The sequence below is a fragment of the Bactrocera neohumeralis genome, unplaced genomic scaffold (assembly GCF_024586455.1).
Source record: "Bactrocera neohumeralis isolate Rockhampton unplaced genomic scaffold, APGP_CSIRO_Bneo_wtdbg2-racon-allhic-juicebox.fasta_v2 cluster10, whole genome shotgun sequence".
Classification (NCBI taxonomy): domain Eukaryota; kingdom Metazoa; phylum Arthropoda; class Insecta; order Diptera; family Tephritidae; genus Bactrocera; species Bactrocera neohumeralis.
The window spans coordinates 15,930,992-15,949,622 of NW_026089623.1; the positions used below are offsets into that span (position 1 = coordinate 15,930,992).

Below are 18,631 nucleotides of genomic sequence, written 5' to 3' on the forward strand. Positions count from 1 at the left end.
TGTATTTCTTCATTATTGATGTGATAATAGCGTGTGCAATGGATTCATCAAAAAAGAAAGTAAAATTATGTGATATTGGTGTGAATATTATTATAGAAATTTTTTATTTTCTTTGTCTAGTTTTTATTCATCATTGCTTTTGTATATATTTTGTTTATAGAAATGGAGTGATGAAAAATACATCAAATTGTTCGAATTTCATGAAGAAAATCCTATGCTGTGGAAAAAACGTGATGCTTAGTATACGGATATAAATGCAAAACCACGTTTATATGAAGAGATGTTGGTGAATAAAGATTTTGTGTCCGTCTCATGCAAAAATTGTGTAAAACACATACAGCCGATACTATGGTTGTAATTTTTTGTGGTGAAAAGTTCATTGTTGTTCTCAAACATCTGAATCTAGCTGACGCTATACCAAAAGCATTTTCAATAATGCGTCTAGCACGTGATAATCGATAGTTAAAAATTCTTTCTGGCATGGTCAAATTTCTTTTTGAATATGGTTTCATAATGTGCTTCTGTAATGGAAACGCATCATCAGCAACAATAACAAACAGAATTTCTTTTTCTCTATTCAATAATGGGCGATTTGGTGGAGTATTCAACTGATTGTTTTGCAACTTTTCGTAAAATTTACATTCATTAAAAACACCACCATCTGAACCAGAACCTTTAGCGCCAATATTAACATAGGTGAAACAATAATTAGCATCAGCTAATGCCATCAAAACAATACTGCAATGACCCTTGTAATTATAATATTCACTTCCGCTTCTGTCAGGTTTTATTATATTTATATGCTTTCCATCCAAACCAACCACACAATTCATAAAATTCCACTTCTCTCAAAAGCCATCAGCAATTTTATACCATTCTTCCACATATTTTTATTTATTATTTCCAGGGTGATGATAAGACTGAAATAGTTGCAGAAAGTGAAACATTTACAGACGCTGATACACACTATTCTTCCACTTCTGTTTCATCAGCTGAAAAACCAACAACATCTTTTTTAAATAAAAGAAAGCAGAAACACTTCAAAGAGAACAAATATATCAACGTTTTTTGGAGGAGCTAAATAAAAAGATAAATATGGTGAAGGATTGGCATCTATATTGAGGCGAATTGGTAAACAAGACGAAGCTTATGCTGAAGAATTGGAATTGAAGTGGCACGCTGAAGGTATTGAAAGTTTATAATGTTTGTCTACCAGACTTGCCTCCCAAGAAAGAGAATGAGTATTAGTTTTTTCATTCAGTCAATTTAATTTTAGTTTTAAGAATACCAAAGTGTTCACCCAAAGGCAAATGTATTAAATAAATTTATGTTTTTATATTTACCTTCAAATAATCTTCTTTTAGTATGTTGTAAATAGCTTCACACACGTCAGTGATTATTTTACCAATCGTACACGGCGCAATTTTAAACACAATAGACAAGTTGTTGAAACTATCGGCTATTTAAAAAAAAAGCACATTCAACTCAGGTAAAATTGTTGATTAATTTCCTAGAAATAATTACTTGATGCCAAACAGAATAGAGTGACAGCTAGACGACTACGACTACTAATTGCTTTCCTCATATTTGTGCACTTTTTTCGTATCAAAGGTTCAATCTTTTGATGAATTTCTTCAAATTCAACAAAAGTGATTCTTACAAATTTTTTGTAAAATTCATCACCTTCTGCTTCCAATTTCTTTATTAAATTTTCGTTCACATTTTCACGGTCAGCCTCCACGAGGAAACATCCCCAAATGGGTTGAGGCTGATCAACTTCGCCGGGGCCCGAAATATGGTTATTTGTAGTACTAGATTCCAGCATAAGAAGATTCATCAAGCTACCTGGCTGTCTCCGTATCGAAAAACTGCCAACCAGATCGATCATGTTGTAATAGATGGAAGACACGTTTCCAGCGTTTTAGATGTGCGTGCGCTCCGAGGTCCTAACATCGACTCGGACCACTATCTTGTGGCAGCTAAGATTCGCACCCGCCTCTGTGCAGCAAAAAACGCACGCCACCAAACAAAAGGAAGTTTCGACGTCGAGAAGCTGCAATCACAACGATTTTCTACTCGGCTTGCACTCCTGCTCTCTGAGAGCACTCGTCAACAACTCGGTATAAGAGAACTGTGGGACGGCATTTCGAACTCCTTACGTACAGCTGCAACCGAAACCATTGGTTTTCGGAAAGTGCAAAAGAACAGCTGGTACGACGAGGAGTGCCGTGTCGCAACGGAGAGAAAATAGGATGCCTACCTCGCAACGTTACGATCGACCACTACACGTGCGGGATGGGATAGATACCGAGAGTTGAAGAGGGAAGCGAGACGCATTTGCAGACAGAAGAAGAAAGAGGCCGAAATGCGTGAGTACGAAGAGCTTGATAAGCTGGCCGACAGGGGCAATGCTCGAAAATTCTACGAAAAAATGCGGCGGCTTACAGAAGGTTTCAAGACCGTGAGCATACTCTTGTAGAACCCCCAAAGGTGATCTAGTCACTGATGCCCAGAGCATCCTTAAATTATGGAGGGAACACTTCTCCAGCCTGCTAAATGGCAGTGAACGCACAACACCAGGAGAAGGAGAACCCGATTCCCCAATCGATGACGATGGAGCAAACGTTCCATTACCCGACCATGAAAAAGTTCGAATAGCAATTGCCCGCCTGAAAAACAACAAAGCGGTAGGGGCCGACGGATTGCCGGCAGAGCTATTCAAACACGGCAGCGATGAACTGATAAGGAGCATGCATCAGCTTCTTTGTAAAATATTGTCGGACGAAAGCATGCCCAACGATTGGAATTTAAGTGTGCTCTGCCCAATCCATAAAAAAGAAGACCCCACAATCTGCGCCAAGTACCGTGGGATTAGCCTCCTTAACATCGCATATAAGGTTCTATCGAGCGTATTGTGTGAAAGATTAAAGCCCACCGTCAACAAACTGATTGGACCTTATCAGTGTGGCTTCAGACCTGGAAAATCAACAACCGACCAGATATTCACCATGCGCCAAATCTTGGAAAAGACCCGTGAAAGGAGAATCGACACACACCACCTCTTCGTTGATTTCAAAGCTGCTTTCGACAGCACGAAAAGGAGCTGCCTTTATGCCGCGATGTCTGAATTCGGTATCCCCGCAAAACTAATACGGCTGTGTAAGCTGACGTTGAGCAACACGAAAAGCTCCGTCAGGATCGGGAAGGACCTCTCCGAGCCGTTCGATACCAGACAAGGCGATTACCTATCGTGCGACTTTTTCAACCTGCTTCTGGAGAAAATAGTTCGAGCCGCAGAACTAAATAGAGAAGGTACCATCTTCTATAAGAGTGTACAGCTGCTGCTGGCGTATGCCAATGATATTGATATCATCGGCCTCAACACCCGCGCCGTTAGTTCTCCAGGCTGGACAAGGAAGCACAGAAAATGGGTCTGGCAGTGAACGAGGGCAAGACGAAAACAGTCGTCGCATTCGCGACTTGGCACTCACGTCACTGTTGACAGTCATAACTTTGAAGTTGTAGATAATTTCGTCTATCTTGGAACCAGCGTAAACACCACCAACAATGTCAGCCTGGAAATCCAACGCAGGATTGCTCTTGCCAACAGGTGTTACTTCGGACTGAGTAGGCAATTGAGAAGCAATGTCCTCTCTCGACAAACAAAAACCAAACCCTATAAGTCACTCATAATTCCCGTCCTTCTATATGGTGCAGAGTCTTGGACGATGTCAACAACGGATGAGTCGATGTTGCGAGTTTTCGAGAGAAAAGTTCTGCGAAAGATTTATGGTCCTTTGCGCGTTAGCCACGGCGAATACCGCATTCGATGGAACGATGATGAGCTCTACGAGATATACGACGACATCGACATAGTTCAGCGAATTAAAAGACAGCGGCTACGCTGGATAGGTCATGTTGTCCGGATGGACGAAGACACTCCAGCTCTGAAAGTATTCGACGCAGTACCCGCCGGGGGAAGCAGAGGAAGAGGAAGACCTCCACTCCGTTGGAACGACCAAGTGGAGAAGGACCTGGCTTCGCTTGGAATATCCAATTGGCGCCACGTAGCGAAAAGAAGAAACGACTGGCGCGCTGTTGATAACTCGGCTATAATCGCGTAAGCGGTGTCTACGCCAATTAAGAAGAAGAAGTAGGTTTAGATAGGGCAACTCTTTTCTCTGCTGTCGAAGGTAAGTTTAAAATCGACGAAGAAGTAATGTGTCTTTTCATGGGATCTATCCACGATATGGTGTACGATGAATATCTGGTCAATTATATAATTACAATGGTTAAAGTCATACCAATAATGATAGAAACTTATATGCGATATTAAAAGGGCTAATTTCAGGGCCATTTTCACAGATTTTTAGGTCCGCTTTTATGCACCTTGTCAGTCCTTCGCCGCCATATTTGACCATATCGGCCGGCAATCAATCCATTCCTGCCGGTTTGTTAATCTTCAGGCGCTTTCTATTCGAACTTCATCATAGTTGGGCAATGAAACATCAATTCAATCGTCATCGATTCTGGAATCAAGTTCGTCATATCCAGATTTTGCACTTTTACGTTCAGCAGGCTGAAGAAGTGTTCCCTCAATAATTTCAGTATGCTCGGAACATCAGTCACTAGATCACCTCTGGGGCTTCTAAAAGAGTATGCTCGGTCTTGAAACTTCTGTTACTCGCCTTATCTTTTCGTGGAATTTTCGAGCATTACCCCTATCGTCCAGCTTCTCACGCATTTCTTTTTTGTCGGCATATACGTTAATTTTTAATTAACACTAGATATACCAGCGATTGAAGTATACTATACCTATTTATACCAAACCAATCAAAATGACTGTTCTTAGAAAGGAAGTGTTAATGGGGTTTTCAGTCTTTATTTACTTTTAAATATGTACATACAGTATACACATATACAGTAATATAAAATTTATAAAATTAATTCTTTAGTTATAACTAGAAAAGTCATGATATCATTACGAAAAAAAAATTATTACACATAGTAGGAATTTTAAATTGAAATACCGAAAACATTCATTTTGACTGGTCTGGTATATCTAGTGTTAATGTGACATCACTGGTGCGAAACGTTTTGTACAATTGGAGGTTATTTATTTTTTAACACAATAATGCGTTATTTCAATTCTAAGTTTGGTGAAGTTAGTGAACACAAGTTAATGCCTTATTTACGAATTTCATACAATTTAACTATTCAGTTAAAAAAAACTGGTATCTTTAAGGTACAAGTATGTTAATTTTTGTGCATACATTGAATTGAGTAAGAATTATTATTATTATTATTATTATTATTATTGTCAGTTTATTTAGTAAGTAAATTACAAAAATAAACTTAATACTAAGGTGCTAGCACAGAAAGCGCCATCGATCGGTGGTATGTTAAACGCATGATTTAATTACGTATATTTCAAACATCGTACAGAATGTTCCTTAGTCTTAACCCTTTCATGCCCGAATTAAAATGGGAGTGGCTAAAATTTTTTTGAGTATATATAAAAGATAGAGTTGGCCTCAATATCAACTGACAAAAATTTCAATGTCCTAGGTGTCCTGGTTCAAGAGCTATAGGATGTTGCGTATATGCAACATTGGGCAATGGTGGTATGTACATACTAAATTTAAACACAAGTTGATTTTTTTTATTTCATTTATGTATGTATGGTAGAATACAAAACAATTCCTTTGAGGATTGAAGCACAAGCGCACATTGCATTTGCTGCATTTAGAGCTTGGAAACCCAGTGCTGCACAGCCTACATCTGCCTCTTGTTCCCCATTCCGGCCAATGATTATAACCATCAGATCGTAGGGATTTCGCAGGCTCTGCAACATATGCTCTTTTATTGGGGTTTGATTCAGATTCAGAACCTGTAGTTGGAGCTGGTGATGTCGGAGTCGGTGGAGAAGGTGATGAAGTTTCTGAATTCATTGTCAAAAGGAGTGATGATGGACGACCTCTCTTTTTTGCGACAACTGTAGTTTCACTTGCGTTCAAAAGCTCGGTAGCAACATCCAATAGGAAATTTATTAGCGGCATATGCTTAAGTTCGCCGTCTGTATGTGTCATGTTTCTGCGGTACAACAACCAACTGTTTACTAAACTCGAATTTACCATTTATTCGCATGTACCATTTATTTGAGCGGTGGTTGATTTTGTACAATTCAAGCAGCATGTCCGCGAGATCAACCCCTCCCAATTGCTTGTTGTAGCATTTTACTATACCTGGACAAGGTATAAATATAAACTTCTTCTCTTTGCGGAACCATCTCTTGCATTCACTCATGGGGTTCTTACCTGCATAGTTTGAAACCAGTTGTACACTTTTATTATCGTACCAACGACAAGCAATCAAGTTGTGCGTTGCTTCATATTTGAAATCGCTTAATCTAGTCCTCGTTTTTGCAGTTCCTTCTCACTACTTAGAGTACAATTTTAGAATCGGTTGCTTCTAATTGTTCCAACGGCTAATATGCCTTTTTCTTTCAGAGCAATCATCAAGCTTATTGAAGAAAACCAATTGTCAAAAAACAGTTTGAAATTTTGGTTTACTGGCATATTGGATGATAAAAATAGCACAATGTCTGATGATGATATTCCCAAGCCATAAGACGTGCACGTACCTTCTCCAATGTAGAGAGTAAAATCATAAATTATCCCAGATACACCAGCTCTAGTGAACATTTTGAACCCCCACTTGTGGGGCTTCATTGGAAGATATTGTCTCAAACTATGTTGACCTAAGAAAATAATGTATTATTGTATTATTCAGAAATATATAGCATATGTTCACAAATAATAAGATATCTTTATATGCAAGCATTTGTTCACCAATGCTTTGGAATTCTTCCTGCGAAATTTCATGAAATTTTTTGAAGTTATACTTCTTATACGAGTTCGGAAAAGGTTGCGATAGATTCAGGTTGCGCAACCTTTCTCGATATGAATCTACGCAACCTTGTCTGCGAAGATGTTCGAGTAGCAAGCGAAGCGGTGACAATCGGCGATCGTTTGTTCGTTTCTTTCGGCACAGCTCGGCTTTTCTACCAACAACACAATGTTGCCATGCTTATGCTGTTGTTCTTTTTGTAGAACAATGTTTCAATTTTTGGTTGGTGACATATTCAATTAAAAATAAATTCTGTTGGGATTCGAACCTACGTGCTCGTCTTAACTTTTCAAGCGCTTACCACCAACACCATCATTGACACTTGTATTGCGTTGTCCTAATTATGGTTTGGTGATGCATGAAAGAAATATACAATGGATCGCCGATTGTTACCTCTTTCCTTGCTGATGCGCGCATATGTATGTTTGTATGCTTGTGCATTATTGAAGTTATGCTTCTTTTTCTTTCGTTTGTCTTTCATTTCTGCGAGTTCTCAACTATTTTGCGTATATTTTGGTTGAAATACTCTGCGTTGGCCGTTGAAAAATTAAGGCTATACTTTACAGGATTATTTCTGTAGTTAGTCTTCATTTACATTTTTTGGAAATCGACCCGCAATGACGAAGTATATCGCTTTATCTGACAGCGTGAGGTTTAAGAAGTTCATTTCTAATTTGGTCTTGTGGCATATTAGAAATGATGCTTCTTCGAAAATCGTTCGCTTACAACGGATAAAACCACTTTTGAGTGGTGATTTTAATGAATAAATTCCTTTTGGTTGAAATGCTCTGCGTTGGCCGTTGAAAAGTTAAGACTATACTTCTCAGGATCATTCATTCCTTTCATTTCTTCAAAGAAATTAATGACATTTAGAAACATGCATATTTGCATTATTTCGTTGTCATTTCCATATTCGTAGCAATAGAATTTCTATGGCATAAGTAAAGTAATGGCCGCCGATAGTCACCCCTTGCCGCTGTAGCAGCTTCGCCTACAAACATGCGTAAATATGTATGTATGTATACGTATGATCGTGAATACATATCGACGCAGATGTTTGCGAGAAGCACCAGAAAGTTGTGCAATTTATGATTTTTAGCTTTTGCCATCGTCGCGAAAAGACGACTTGTTGGCAAAGGCATGCTCGGGGAGATGTTACGACCTTTGTATTTATGAATGAAGCGAGATCGCTTGAGGAATTTGCGCCTGCGTTCATGAATGAAATCGTTTTTGTTGTAAAATTTACTACACTTGTTCTTCGCCAATTTGGCTGCTATATTGACTTGTGAAGATCAATTTTTTGTTGGTGACATATTCATATGTGTACGCATATATGTATATGTTTGTATGCTTGTGCATTATTCGGCAATGTATGCAAATACATATATGTACATATAAGTATATATGAATGTATGAACATGCAAGTCAATGCGCGCACATGTAATAAGTATATTGATAAGTGATGAAAATATGATTTCAATTTCTGAACGCGCACATGCGTATACATACACTCATATAAGCATGTGCAGATACACAAGATAGGATAGAAGATGTATGCCTTTTAACATCGTGTACTATACAAATAAATATTTTTCTTACTAATAGAAATTAAATTTATCACAGCAATATACATAATATACATATACATAATATTGCTGTGATAAATTTAATTTCTATTAGTAAGAAAAATATTTATTTGTATAGTATACGATGTTAAAAGCAAAAAATTAAAAATTTATTATGTCGAGATTCGAACTTGTGGTAGCATCTTGACTTTCCAAGCGCTTACCACCAACACCACCATTGACGCTTAGGTTGCGCTGACTTAAGTATGGTTTGGTTATGCATGTAAGAAACATACGATGGTTCTAATAATTTTGTTTAAGTATAGAAATATGCTTTTGTAGAACATTTGCATTCGCAAACATACAGACAAATGTCCAAACGACATAATATATGTACATATGTATGATTGTTTCGCATTTTGCTTCTACGCCGGTGAAATTTCTATACAAAAATCGGCTGAAATGTGTGAAATAAAAAATGGACAACTAGGGGAAATAATTTTTAAAAAATTTATTGACAATTAAATATAAATGAAAATACATGTAAATTTACTTAAATTTATTTAAATTTATTGAAATTTCGTTTCGTATTTTTCGGCACTTTCAAATTAATTAATCTAAGTAAAATTCATGACTTAACCCGCACACGTCTTATTCGTGCAAAATTTCCAACTTTATGAAAATTGGCGCAATTATTGACACTTCAATTTTATGTAAAGTTTAAAACATGTTTACATATGAATATATAATATATTTGATTTTGGCGCAATTATCGACACTTGTCACCCAATATATTAGTAGGAGAAAGCTCAATACTTATTTACATGTGATATATAAGTTAACACAATATTTTATGAACTTCTACATAAATTCCATTCCCACATTATATGCTAGAAACATACAAACCGTTTGCATACTTTGGAGTCCTATTACAACCAAAAGTGCAACTGCGCTAAACGCGCATCCGCTAAATTCTTAAGTGAGCGAAACACGCGCAACCATGTCTTCTCCCCCAAAACCAAATAGCTGCAGGTGAGCGCTACACGCGCAAACCCTTTTAGCTGACCAAGCATCTTTGGTCACGTAGGCCGGCTCAAGCATAGGTTAGATTATAAACCTTAAAGTTAAGTGTAGTTAGTTTGTAATAAAGCTCAACAGAAGCACATAGTGCTGCTTATAAAAACGCATTGTTTTATTTTTTATGTGGCGCCCGAGCAGGGACCGTGAGGAAAAAATAATATTTTTTATACTCGCGGACGAAACCTAAATAACATTTCGTACTCGGCCCCTTAGTACCTTTCGGGAAAAGGACGGGCAGTATCAACCCAGCCGAACGAAAAGCATAAGCTAAATACAAATACATTGAACAAAAAGTGCGTGACGGGGAAATTTAGAATAAATTAAACAAGTCTAAAATAATACAACTATAAAAGGAAAGATTTAAATTAATTCATCAAATACAACCAATACAACAAATACAACTCCTAGAGGAAAGATTTAAGTTAATTCATCAAATACAACCAATACAACAAATACAACTACAAGAGGAAAGATTTAAATTAATTCATCAAATACAACCAATACAACAAATACAACTACTATCGGGTGATTTTTTAAGAGCTTGATAACTTTTTTAAAAAAACGCATAAAATTTGCAAAATCTCATCGGTTCTTTATTTGAAACGTTAGATTGGTTCATGACATTTACTTTTTGAAGATAATTTCATTTAAATGTTGACCGCGGCTGCGTCTTAGGTGGTCCATTCGGAAAGTCCAATTTTGGGCAACTTTTTCGAGCATTTCGGCCGGAATAGCCCGAATTTCTTCGGAAATGTTGTCTTCCAAAGCTGGAATAGTTGCTGGCTTATTTCTGTAGACTTTAGACTTGACGTAGCCCCACAAAAAATAGTCTAAAGGCGTTAAATCGCATGATCTTGGTGGCCAACTTACGGGTCCATTTCTTGAGATGAATTGTTCTCCGAAATTTTCCCTCAAAATGGCCATAGAATCGCGAGCTGTGTGGCATGTAGCGCCATCTTGTTGAAACCACATGTCAACCAAGTTCAGTTCTTCCATTTTTGGCAACAAAAAGTTTGTTAGCATCGAACGATAGAGATCGCCATTCACCGTAACGTTGCGTCCAACAGCATCTTTGAAAAAATACGGTCCAATGATTCCACCAGCGTACAAACCACACCAAACAGTGCATTTTTCGGGATGCATGGGCAGTTCTTGAACGGCTTCTGGTTGCTCTTCACCCCAAATGCGGCAATTTTGCTTATTTACGTAGCCATTTAACCAGAAATGAGCCTCATCGCTGAACAAAATTTGTCGATAAAAAAGCGGATTTTCTGCCAACTTTTCTAGGGCCCATTCACTGAAAATTCGACGTGCCCAAAATTGGACTTTCCGAATGGACCACTTAAGACGCAGCCGCGGTCAACATTTAAATGAAATTATCTTCAAAAAGTAAATGTCATGAACCAATCTAACGTTTCAAATAAAGAACCGATGAGATTTTGCAAATTTTATGCGTTTTTTTTTTAAAAAAAGTTATCAAGCTCTTAAAAAATCACCCGATAGAAGAAAGATTTAAACTAATTCAGCAAATACAACAAATACAACTACAAGAGGAAAGATTTAAATTAATTCATCAAATAGAACCAATATACCAATAAATACCACTACAAGAGGAGAAATCTAAATTAATCACACAAAGGAGGAAACATTATCAACACAGGAAAATGCAAATGATATTTATATCTCTCTTTTTCCTGAACTTTATTTTAAGCGATGGTTCGGTTGAGGTGTTAGATTACACTCAGTCAGAAATCGTAATGAAACCTTAAAGTTAAGTGTAGTTAGTTTGTAATAAAGCTCAACAGAAGCACATAGTGCTGCTTATAAAAACGCATTGTTTTATTTTTTATGTTATACAAAGAACATGTAAGAAGAAGATTTTTACTTAATATGTAAATATTTATTTGATTTTGGCGCAATTATTGACACTTGTCTTAATATACAAAATTGGGCCAAAACGAAACAATGAAATACATAATTACTTTTGCATGTCAATATGGAAATGCCGACGGCAAAATGCAAAGGCATATATTGCGATTTCTTGGTTGAAAGCAAAAATTGAAGCATGAGAAATTGAAATGCCGACGGCAAAACGAAATTGCTTACATTCGTACATTGCGTATGAATCATGAAAATATCATCATAATGTTTAGGTAAATCTTTTATATATTTAAAATGAGTTATTATAAAATAATATCAAATTAGCATTAAATAATTTGAAAAATAATAAATCAAAAATAAAAGAGTTCTTTATACATATTTCCATCCTATGGAATATCAAAGAAATCATTTTATAAATACATATATTTCTGTCTCTTCATATTCTCGGTTAGAATATGTGAGAGAATTGTAAAAAATGTTAAAATTGCGAGGCGAATTCCGACCTACCTAATCTTCACAAGACAATATGGCAGCCAAATTGGCTGGACCTCCGATCAATGTTGATAAAATAAATGACAGTGATAATACGCATAACACAGCGGATTCCAGGTTATGTGATGGTAAGTTTCTCTTGAATATTTCAATTGTTCGTAATAGATGCACCTTATACATTAAACTTGTGCCTTGAAACTAATATCAATTGGATTTGCAAAAATTTTAATGTTTTGATTTTAAATTGATTTTACAGCGGAAAAAGACAGTGTAGCCCGTGTTCCAAGAGGAGGGAAAACAGCACAATATTATCGTGAATACCGAGCACGAAAGAAAGCAGAGCGGGAAAAGGAGAAATTAGAAATGATAGCTGGCAGTCAAACGAAGAAGAGGAAAACAGGTGCGGAATATCAGAGAGCGCGTAAAAAAGATTCAACGTTTGCTGTTCCATCAATCTCTGCGGGAGCATCTATAACTACTGATGAATCAACGGTCGTCAATTCACCGATAACTGCTGGGCCTTCAACGCGTGTTGATGGATTACAAAAGAGAGATGATTGCTGCATATTCTCTTCCGCAACGAAGAGACAGAACTACTTTTCTAGTCACAGTTCCTTCATTTAGACTTTGCTTTATTCTTCATTTTATGTGCATAATAAATTTATAAAATGTGAATTTAAGTTTTCTAGTTTTCTTTCATACAAAATGATATGCATTTCTTGGAATATCACTAAGAAGTATAACTTCATCCGCGCGTAGGGACTCCACGCACCTTTTTTTTATGGCGTCCAACAATGATCGAACTTTGTGTAACTTGTCGTACTCAGGTGTTCCCTTCTGAGGCTGTTTAATATTATTGTTCAAATGGAAAAACTGTTTGATTTTCTCGAATCTGTTCCTTGGTAATGTATTTGCAACGGCCGCTAGTTTGAAACTGGCCGCCCACGCCATACTATATGTTGGTATTTTCACAACTGCAAGGTATAGCAAAATGCCAACAAAACTTTTTATTTCAGGCACAGTACATTTCAATTATATGCCCTTTATTTGCATGGCATATAAGTTCGTTTCCTCACATATTTCATTCGCAAAAGAAAATACTAAAATATTCGATGGGTTTTTTGACCGCATTGTGGCATAATTTACTTTTCCAGCTGGTCTCGCTTGCCATAAACCCTGCACTCCTCCACTTCAAACTCTGTAAATCAATTTTTCCAATCACTTCCTGTGCAACGTTCTCATTTTCACTCGAATCTTCATCATTTCCGGTTCCAATAAATAGGTCAATTAAACCAACATAAATATTTTCAGCAGTGTTATCCAAAATTTTCAAAGTTTCTTCTATAATTCTGTCCATATTTGCATCTTCTTCTTTATTTTCCTCGTCAGCCGAATCATCCCAATCAAAGTTGGCAAATTTTTCAATTTCAGCCTGAGTCAGACCTTTTGGGCGCATCTTAGAATGTGTATACAAAAATAAGTTTTTATTTTTCGAAAATTTCCACAATAAACCAATGTTGCGCATACACAACACTGCATTTAGAAAATTATTACAAGTAAACTAAATAACATTTTCATGCCGGTTTTTTGTTTAATTACTCTCTTCTTCTTCTTCTTCTTCTTAATTGGCGTAGACACCGCTTACGCGATTATAGCCGAGTTAACAACAGCGCGCCAGTCGTTTCTTCTTTTCGCTACGTGGCGCCAATTGGATATTCCAAGCGAAGCCAGGTCCTTCTCCACTTGGTCGTTCCAAAGGAGTGGAGGTCTTCCTCTTCCTCTGCTTCCCCCAGCGGGTACTGCGTCGAATACTTTCAGAGCTGGAGTGTCTTCGTCCATCCGGACAACATGACCTAGCCAGCGTAGCCGCTGTCTTTCGCTGAACTTTTCTCTCGAAAACTCGCAACGTCGACTCATCCGTTGTTGACATCGTCCAAGACTCTGCACCATATAGAAGGACGGGAATTATGAGTGACTTATAGAGTTTGGTTTTTGTTTGTCGAGAGAGGACATTGCTTCTCAATTGCCTACTCAGTCCGAAGTAACACCTGTTGGCAAGAGTTATTCTGCGTTGGATTTCTAGGCTGACATTGTTGGTGGTGTTTCCGCTGGTTCCAAGATAGACGAAATTATCTATAACTTCAAAGTTATGACTGTCAACAGTGACGTGAGTGCCAAGTCGCGAGTGCGACGACTGTTTGTTTGATGACAGGAGATATTTCGTCTTGCCCTCGTTCACTGCCAGACCCATTTCTTTTGCGTTCCAACCTACAGAAAGCAGAACTAAAGGCGCGGGTGCTAAGGCCGATGATATCAATATCATCGGCATACGCCAGCAGCTGTACACTCTTATAGAAGATGGTAACTTCTCTATTTAGTTCTGCAGCTTGAACTATTTTCCCAAGAAGCAGGTTGAAAAAGTCGCACGATAGGGAATCGCCTTGTCTGAAACCTCGTTTGGTATCCCCGATCCTGACGGAGCTTTTCGTGTTACTCAACGACAGTTTACACAGCCGTATTAGTTTTGCGGGGATACTAAATTAAGACATCGCGGCATAAAGGCAGCTCCTTTTCGTGCTGTCGAAAGCAGCTTTGAAATCGACGAAGAGGTGGTGTGTGTCGATTCTTCTTTCACGGGTCTTTTCCAAGATTTGACGTATGGTGAATATCTGGTCGGTTGTTGATTTGCCAGGTCTAAAGCCACACAGATAAGGTCCAATCAGTTTGTTGACGGTGGGCTTTAATATTTCACACAATACGCTCGATAGAACCTTATATGCGATGTTGAGGAGGCTAATCCCACGGTAGTTGGCGCAGATTGTGGGGTCTCCTTTTTTATGGATTGGGCAGAGCACACTTAAATTCCAATCGTTGGGCATGCTTTCGTCCGACCATATTTTGCAAAGAAGCTGATGCATGCTCCTTATCAGTTCTTCGCCGCCGTGTTTGAATAGCTCGGCCGGCAATCCGTCGGCCCCTGCCGCTTGTTGTTCTTGAGGCGGGCGATTGCTATTCGAACTTCTTCATGGTCGGGTAATGGAATGTCTGCTCCATCGTCATCGATTGGGGAATCGGGTTCTGCTTCTCCTGGTGTTGTGCGTTCACTGCCATTCAGCCTTTCTTTCTTACCTTTCTGTATTTAGTTGCTGAACTTGGTTTTTGGATGAATTAATTATATTAATGTTTTTTGACACTTTTTTACCACCAACTAAACACGTGCGCAGCTGACTACGAACCAATTAGCTGCAAGCTTTATACGCAACATCGGGCATGATAGGGTTAAGATATTCATTAAACTATTTACATTTTGTTTAGTAAATATTTTTAGTAGTTCTGGGATTAGGGGTAAGTTCAGCTTTTCTTGTACTTGTTTTATTTTGTGGCTTTCTTCGGTTATATGTTGTATGGATATTGTTTCCAGATTACACAGCTCGCATTGGGGCGTACTAGTTTTCTGCATTAAGTGTTGGTGTGTAAGCAGAGTGTGTCCGAGTCTCAGGCGAGTGAATTTCTGTACGTATATCCTTTTACAGTCGTTGGGGAATAAGAAACAAGAAACTGCTGTCGTTTCACTAATACACGCACATTTTTTATGTCAGAGCTGACGAGAAAATGACACTCAATTGACTGTCAATGCTTATGTGAAAAAGAGAAACCTATGAATGATATTGCTTATATATGTAAGAATGAAATAGCTTAATTATTCAACACTGTCATCATTGACAGTAAATTGAAATTTAAAATTACTGTCAATGTTGATTTTTTTTTTAAATAAACACTTTTCAACACTAAACATCGTTTTTCAACACTGATCTGTATGCAGAAAAGCAACCCTGTAAAAAGAGATACATACAATTCCATATATGTACGTTTATAAAATGTAGCGCAAAAAAATGTTTACTGTTATTCTTGCCACAAACGAGAAGTGTTGCGCGTTAATTCAGTGAATTCTAAATCGAATTATTATATTTCGTGCGTTGTTTAAGTGATTTATGTTTTGTGATTAAATCTACAGTTTACAGAATGTACCAACTCAAGAATTAAATACGATGGCCATTCTAAGCAGCAGAGGGAAATATTGGATAAGATACATACTTTAGAATCAAATGTAAGTAAATATTCTATAAGTTTTACAATTAAGATATTAATGCGGGCTCTTTTTTAAAATACATAGCAACAGATATTATTCGATACATTAGGTTCACTAAATAATGGACAAGTGTTGATAACAGGGAATCAGAAACAAATTACAGACAAATTAGAAACAGTGGAACAAAAAGTAAATATTTATATATAAAGATATAATTACAAATAAAATAATTTATTTGTATTTTCACAATCCATAGATAGATCGGAAATGCTAGCACAGAGTTCCCTGATTAGGGAATGTAAGGTGCATTTAAAAAAGATTGAGCTATCGGTGTGCCTCATGACCGGAGAGGAAAAAGACGAGGCTCTCGACCAGGTAGCAAGCCTTTTACCTATTCAAAACTTTGAGGGATGTTTGGAAGTTTAAGAAATGTTAGAGAAACCTGAGTTCGCACAATCTATGGTAAAAAAAACATTATTTATAATATCAACATCTTAAAAATTACTATTTATATTTATATGTTATTATTTTACAGATCAGTTACGTCCACAAACTTAAAGGGACATCGGACAATATTGAAAACTCTTTCAAATATATATTTGCAGACAGCCTACTAGAGCATTTCAATTTTGATGGAAGAGGAGAAAAACAAGCATTATGTAAGCTAAAAATCTTCGAAGAAGTTTTAAGAGGTAAATAAGTTTAATGTAAAAGCAATAGAAAACTATTTTTAATTAATTTAAATTTTATAGTCGTTTACCAGCCACAAGGATCTTTCAATTTGGAAAAGAGTATACGGAGGTCTATTGAACGGGGTCACCACCGAAATAACAAAAAAAAAGATATATTAATAGAAAAAGAAACAATTAATATAATTTTTCAATAATTTTATTTTATTTTATTACCATTATGATTTTGAAACATGAATTATATGATTTAAAATTAATGAATTATTGTGATTCAATAATAATAAGATATGTAAATATGTAAATTTTGAAACATGAATTAATGTGATTTGAAATATGAATTATTATGATTTAATATATTATAATGTAAAATAGATTTAAAAAGAAATTTTATAAGATATCGAATTTAATTCTGATGTAATTAATTTTATTATATAGAGTTATATTAATTGTTTACAACATTTTTGACATAAATGTTATTTTAATATTCAGATTATAAATGAATAAAGATAAAACTAATTTGAACAAAAAATGTGTCATCATTGAAAGATTTACAGTCATAAATGACAAATTGCAGCTATGTTAGCTTTTCAGTCATTATTGACAATTTTCAGCTTTGACAGATTTGTGGTCAGCAATGAACCAAGAAAAAGCATGAGAGTAAGCAGTAGAGATATATACTGATTTAATTCCGAATACCAGTGTGTTAAAGAGAGATGCAAGCTCACACGCATGCGTAGGCCCTTAAGAAAATGATAGAAACTTTGTTCTGCGCGCTGACTGAATTTCTTTCAGCTCTGACAGTGTACGTTCAGCTGACTGTCAGAGTTCTTGTAGGGAAACGTTTGTTCTGTAAATGGTGTTTAAAGGAGCGATTTATGTCGGATATTGTTGTGGTTTGTTGTTCTTGAATTGGTGCACGTATTGCGAAACGCGCTGCTTTGTCGGCTTCTTCGTTGCCTTTGATTCCTATATGTCCGGGAACCCACATTATTTTTATTTTGTTTTGGAATTGGATAAGTAAATCGCGTATTTCTGCTATTGTATTGTTGCGGTGTAGGGTGTTGCATATTGCATGAATGGTGGACAGCGAGTCTGTGCAGATGATGTGTTTGCCCTTTTTGGTTTTAAATATTTTTATGACGGACAATATGGCTTCCGATTCCGCTGTGAATATGGAGCAATATTCCTCGAGTCTTGAGAGTCGTAGCGTTTGGTGGTTATTGTCTATTATTGCATAACTGACTCCTGTGTTTGTTTTTGCTCCGTCGGTGTAGTGAAATTTCCAGTTTTTATATTCATTTTGTATTTCCAGGAATAACTGGATGTAAACTGTTGCACTTGTATTGTCTTTTTTTTGTTGGTTAGATTTTTAATTACACTTGCTTTACTGAAACTCCACGGAGGGTTTTTGGGTGCGTATAATAGTTTTTGTTGTAGGGTAATTCCTTTGTTTGTCGCGAAGTTTATGATTTTGTGGATAGCAGTTGGAGATTTGTCATTAGTTTGTTTTTGTATTTTTTTGAAGTTGTAGAAGTGAGGTCGTTCCATCACCTTGATTATTTTGTAGTATAGCTTCGCTGTGACTTCTTCAATTCGTTGCTCTAAGCTGGGTATACCAGCTTTTGTAAGTATGTTAGTGATAGGCGTGGACGTAAATGCTCATATGCAATAACGAGCTGCCGCATGGTTTTTTTTTTTTTTTTAATTTTTGTTTTTGTAAACAATAGTTGCTAGGTAATATACATATAAAGTAAGCATGCATATAAAAACAAGAGCATAACGGTACTAAAATAGCAAAATCTGAATATTGTCTGACAATTGGTGCGAACGTTGGTTAGCCGCAGTCATATTTTTATCGTTTTTGCGGTAAGTTCTCTGTGTTTTTAATATTTTTCTGTGAAGTTTTGTTAACACTTACACTTATT

General features: G+C 36.7%; 1 pseudogene; it reads left to right on the forward strand.

Moving 5' to 3' along the window:
• Positions 1-7,458: 7,458 nt before the first annotated feature.
• On the forward strand, positions 7,459-7,661 carry LOC126765644 (small nucleolar RNA U3; annotated as a pseudogene).
• The last annotated feature ends 10,970 nt before the right edge of the window (positions 7,662-18,631 follow it).